Source organism: Chanodichthys erythropterus, chromosome 8, assembly GCF_024489055.1.
Source record: "Chanodichthys erythropterus isolate Z2021 chromosome 8, ASM2448905v1, whole genome shotgun sequence".
In the NCBI taxonomy this organism is placed as follows: Eukaryota; Metazoa; Chordata; class Actinopteri; order Cypriniformes; family Xenocyprididae; genus Chanodichthys; species Chanodichthys erythropterus.
Window position 1 is genome coordinate 45,576,297 of NC_090228.1, and position 6,680 is coordinate 45,582,976.

A 6,680-nucleotide genomic window follows, 5' to 3' on the forward strand; every position below is an offset into this window, starting at 1 on the left:
AAACCCCCACGGTGGAGCAGATGGCCTGGGCGGAGAAGGCTGGACAGACGGCCAGGGAGACAGGCTTGAAAACCCCCACGGTGGAGCAGATGACCACCACGGCAGATCTGGTAACACAGGGAACAAATACGTTTGCTCAGGTGAATCTGAAACATAGAGCTCAGAGAGGTTAGTTTTGGCCACAAGGGCCATAATATGAATAATAATGAATACATAATACATAATGAGCTCTGGAACTGGGGGAATCTCGGGAGTGGACTCCTGGACAGAGGTGGACTCAGAATTGGAGTCATGGACTGGAACGGGCCCTGGAGTGGATTCATGGACTGGAGCAGGCTCTGGAGTGGATTCATAGACTGGATCTGATGTGTGGGCAGCCATCTTGTGCAAGTAGCTGAAACAAGCACCGCTGCTTTGTGAGGTTCTGTAGCATATGCCGCCTTCTCTAGGGAAATTGCAGTGAGAGTAACTACCTACAGAAGTTCTGCAGCATAAGACGCCACCTCTGGAGATTCAGCGGTGATGTACGAGGCCCAAATGCACCATAAGGAGACCCCCATTTTGGGGAGTGTTGCAGACAGGGGAATCAGTTCAGGAGCAGGAGGGCTAAAATTAATTGGTTTGGGAAACTAGCTGTGCGTACTGACACAAGCGGTGGATGTCAACCTCTGACGCTTGATGACGGGTTCCCCTGACAGAACAGAGGAGGGTTGTGGTACGACAACTGCAACAAGATGTGACTCTGGGGTGTCAGACATAATGTGGCGAGGCTCTGGAAGATCAGCTGGACACATGACGTGGCTCTGGAAGATCAGCGGGGACATGACGTGGCTCTGGACGATCAGCGGAGACATGACGTGGCTCTGGACGATCAGCGGGGACGTGACGTGACTCTGGGCGATCAGCGGTGACTTGACTGGACTCACGAAGATCAACTGTGACTTGATTTGGTGTTCTTGTGGCCGCCATTTTGTGAGTGTGTTCTAGCGCAGCTGCTATCATACGAGTGAGTGCAGGATAGCATTCCTCTGCGACACCCACAGTGAACGCTGAACCATCAGTCCACAAAACATAATCCAAAAAGCTGCCCAATGACGTAATCACTCTTAATTTTAAAGGTTGATTAAGGCCGCTACAGAAGAAGTTTATTAATATACAGTCCGGTAATTCTGAATCTTTAGCCAAAGCCAAATATTCCCCGATATAACCCTTGAGTGATTGTGTGCCCTGCTTGAGTGCTAGCAGTAGAATTGTTGTTTTCATACCTGGCCTATATTCCTTGGAGAAGCCGCTGGATCCTTGTGTGGCGAAGTCTTCTTGTAAGGATTGAGTCAATGGAGTGAAGATCCATCTGCAGCTTTTATTGAAGTCAAGTTCACTGACAAAATAACAGCAAGGATGAGCCAGTGGCAGAAACAGTGACAGGCAGTGATCTGGGAAGGCAGCAAACAATCAGAGTCCCAAGGCAGGCGGAGATCAGGGCAGGCAGCAAACATATACAATCCAGGAACAGGCAAGGGTCAAGTCAAGCAGCAGAGAATCAGAAATGAGTAACAGGCCCTGTTCATACGGAGACGTGTTTTTGTGAATACACACAAATTATGTATCGGATAGGCGTTTCGTCCACACGGATCCGGCGTTTTCGGAAGGCGAAACCGCTATTTTTTGAAACTGGTTCCCAGAGTGGATAAATCTGAAAATGCCATCTTTGCATTTTTGTGTGGGCAGCCTATCTGTCTATTTTGTGAAATGATGATGTCATCACCCCATGTGTCGACCCTAGTCAGACGCCGCTAACAGCAGACTCTAGATGCTTTTCTTCATGCTGCAGAAGCTACTGATCCAAAATAAAGCGTTATTTCTGAGCTTTACTATAGTTTCTATACAGCCCGCAAGGTTTATGCGCATGCACCAAGTCTTATTCTCTGTTTTAAGTATATCTCTGTGGCAGAATTAAAGTGTCACATTCTGGTCTGGCATATATATTACATCGTTTTGAGTCATTTCAGTAGTTTTGTGTGGACGCAGATATTTCTTGAGACGAGGGGGGAAAAAAAGATCGTATATGGGTAAGCTCCGGCTTCGTGTAGACGTAGCCACAGTCCAAGGTCAAACACCAGAATACAGAATCCAGGTGAAACACTCAGAAATGTCATACGGTGCTAAACAAGACTTCGCATGGAGGTGCAGGTGCAAGTGTTTTATGTATAATGGGTAGCAGGGTGATCAGTCCAAGGTATAAGGGTAGATGGGAAATGGAGTCCAAATGATGTGTGTATGAAGCATCTTTACAATGATAACAGGAAATGAGTGCAACAAAGTTTGTGATCAGGATCTGGCTGGCTTTTTTTAAAATTTGTTTTGCTTTATCATGTGTGATGCCAGGGTGTGTAAACCACCATAAAGTATATAGTGGTAAATTAATATTGAAAGTTTATTTTTTGCCAAATACAGAAGCCAAAATGGTTTCACTTAATTTAGATTTTATTTTGATGGCCTTTTATTCTGTTGACTATAAGTAATATTGCACCTACATGTCTAATAACTCTCATTAGAGTGTCAGTAGAGTATTAGCAAACTGGCAGGATTATGGTTAGAATAAGTTGACATGTACTTGCAAAGTTACTTAGTCTGTTGGGGGACCATTGAAATAAACAGCAAATATTAAGCAGACAGTCTACTCATACTCTAATGAGAGTTACTTGACATGTAGTTTGCAAAGTTAATTATTTTCTACAGAATGTTCAAAAGGGACCATAAAAATAGTGCTACTGCAAAAATGACATTCAGGCTGTTAAACAGGCCTACAGTAAAAGCTTCAGATCAGACCCTGAACACACACTGATTCATATAACACAAAGAATGACTGTGTAAATAATACATAGTTCATTATTTCTGAATCTGGATTTATTCCAATTGTAAACCACAGAAGCTGGAAATAAATTATATTTTTGCCTGTAATTATGGTCACTTTAACTAAATGATCCTTCTCATCTAATCTTACAGACAGAAAAACACACTTGAGTAATCATTTCAAACAGACTTTGGACTGAACAACACTGAATTGAAGCATTTAGAGTAAGTGCTCATGTGGTCTTTAATCTAGTCTGAAATTAAGATAAACAGCATTTTGATTATATAAGATTATATAAACCCACATAAACTGATAATGTACTGAGAATAAAAATTCCAGTGATACATTTCCAGTGAACTGATGTTCAGCTTTCCAAAAACAATATTCCAACACACAGGAATACATACAAGGTGTGAAACTGCAGAGAATGTACAAAACGTTTTTCTTCTTCTTAATAACATATAGATGATATTTAAATTGAATAGGCTAAAATGACTTTCTATGAAGATTGTAATTTATAATGCATTATAAGGGTATTCTTAATGCATTATAATGCATCCATAATGCCCTATAAACAACATTATAATATGTTGTATCATCTGATCATGAAAACAGTTACAGTATATTATAATACTAACCTATTTTTGGTTATTACTATTGAGAGTGTGATGATTTATAACACACAATGAACATAATTTTATCTACATAAGGTATAATTGGTTCATAAATCATACTTTCTTGACATTTTACAGTTTACTTAAGATCTGCACAGTATCATACTACATCTTATTAGTAGTCTTTAACTGCTTAAAGTAAAGTGATGAAAACAAAGTCTTCTTTTAAAGATCTAAAGAGCTTTATAATGTGGACATTTAAGACGATGATCATGTGCGTTTAACGCCATTACCCGACCATTATAATGAATTATATATATAATATGTTTAACTCCAACGGCTGCTTTCTGTCAGTCAAATAATGCGAGTGAATGGGAACTCTAACAATAAGAGGCGAAAACACTTCCATAGACAAATCCAAATTAAACCCTGCGGCTCGTGACGACACAATGATGTCCTAAGACACGAAACGATCGGTTTGTGCGAGAAACTGAACAGTATTTATATTATTTTTTACCTTTGAAACACCACTATGTCCAACTGCGTTCAGCACTCTGTTAGTGAGGTCTGATCGTGCTCTGACAACGGCAGTGATGTCTAGCACTCATTGAAGCAAAGTGCTTCATCACTTCATCACTGCCGTTGAACCCCATTCACTGCCATTATAAAGCCCAGACGTGTCAGGATATTTATTAATATTTCTCTGATTGTGTTCATCAGAAAGAAGAAAGTCATACACATCTAGGATGGCTTGAGGGTGAGTAAAGCTTGGGCTAATGTTCATTTGAAAGTGAACTAATCCGCTAAGCTCCAGTGTTGATCAGTGTGTGGATAAATCTGAAATGCTCACAGCAAAATTGTCACATGAAAAGAGGTTTGATTCCCCTTTAAAGTTCAGGTACAAGTTCAGGACTTTTTCTTTGTCAATTTGCACACTGAATATAGGTAGGAGATCTTCATTTTGAACTCTCAAAGTGAACCAGATTGATTCATTTTACTTTAAAATGTTTTTCTTATGGGGGACATGCCTCTGGCCCACCCACCACATTCACAAAATCCTGTGGGAAACATGATTTTATATATTTTTTTTTTTAATTATTATAATAATGCAGTTAATTATTTACACTGTTGATAGGAAACTTAAAGATATCTTGTCATTCATATTAAAAATATAAAAATATATAAAAATAAAGATATTTTGCTGATGTTGTTGTTTGCTAAATGTAGTTTTGAGGTGTTTCTTCCCGCTCACTTCAGACAGGATGGCTGCGTTTTCTGTCTGACAGGCATTGACGGTAATTTTGCATACATAAAAACATTTTAAGTAGCCAAAACAAAATATCGAGTATTATTTATTTTTGTAATTGGTGGGAAAATATCTAATTTAATGGTATCATCTACCCAAATGTAGTTTCAAGCAGTTTCTTTCCAGCTCCTTTGGAGTCTTCACAAAAATCTAATGGTAAGTGAATTCATTAAATAATTTTCACATGTACTAAAATAAATGCTAATTTCTTTGTTTGTGTGGCCTTGAGTGGTGTAATAAGAAAATACAACCTCAATCCAGTGAACTAGAGTAATGTAACCTATAATGGAAGTTTAAGATTAGGCCTTAGTTAAAATAGGACATTGAGGCAAGTAGCTTTTATAAACGTGCCTTTGGGGAAAAAATATTCAAGCTTGAGACAAAACAGTAGCACTGACATATTTTAAGATATGCCAGTCCAATATATGCATTTTTATTTGGGATTAATCTAAAACCTTATCTGTGAGGCCACGTATTTACTAATTAAAGTCAATTTTTGTTCTGTTTATTGAATAACTGAAGTGTAGATTACATTTTTTTGAATTAAATGAAAAACAAGATGTTTGAAATACTCACATTTTTCTCTTTGTAATATCGTGTCCAGGTTTGATTCTAATCATAATGAAACAATGTAAAAAAATAAATAAATAAGTAAATAAGTAAATAAATATTTCAGTACAAAAAAATGCTAAACTTTATTGTTATAATTGTGATTTCATAGATATGAATCCAACCTTTCAGTCAGTCAAATAGTGGAGCTCTACAGCCATCTACTGGATGAAGGGATAATTTTTACTTTTAACTTTTAACTGCATTTTCCAAAAGATAGACAAAAATCTTACGCTAAACCATGACAAATTATCCATGCTATGCCCATGAATTAAAGTTAGAAATGTGGGTCTTTTATAAAGTGAATTTTAAATAAATAGCTGTTTTTGTATAAAAACCTATTTACTTTATTTATTAAAAAAATATTATAATTTCTCCAACAAACTGCACAAATGTGGAGTAAAAACATTAAAAACTGAGTAAAACTACATTTGTTTAAAAAACAAACAAAAAAATTATTTAGCAACATTTTGTTGCTTGGGGTCACTGGAGATCTCAAACAGCACAAGTATCCACCCCAAATGAACAGTGCACACGGGTTAAAGGCGGATCTTTTGCTCCTAATGGACTAGGCCTACTTGCACTGAGCCTTGTGACACACATCCGGTTTGAAATAATACAGCTCAGTTATTTTGGGTCATATTTAAAAAGAAATATCCAAAAATAAAACATCTAAAAACTAATAAAACGTTATTCATCTACTGCACAAAAGCAACTAAAACAAAATAAAAATGATTTACAGGCACAGTTTCTATTTATAACATGCTTTTGCAATGTTGCACAATATAGTCAATCACAGACACCTGTGTTGATTTCTTGCACGCAATGTCTAATCATATGCATTTAAGATAGCATCCACTGCGCCACTCATAATGTCTGAGTTTTGTTCAGTGCTGAATTCTGCATGCTGGCAAATCCTCTAATTATAACAAACAAAGTGTAGACGTTATGAAAGATTCAATGATAATAACAGGGCTTTGTGATATCGCGATGAACTGCAATGTCATCTTTTTAGGGATTATTAAGGGAGCGCACTTTGGAGTCAAGAAAGCTGAGACCAAATTTGGACCTCATAAGGCAGAGGCTCAAAATAACAAAAATAATACAGGGCAGAGTACATTTGGTTCTTTGCCAGATCCCTTGCCTTTGCAAGTGGTTGTTTTTATTTTCCTTCAAGGATTAACAAGTTTAACTTGGTTTAATTCAAATTACCTTTGAATTATGAAGAGCATGATTCTGCATCTCCACATTTCTTTTTTTATTTATCGGCTTCTGGAGGAAATGAACAACTTCACAA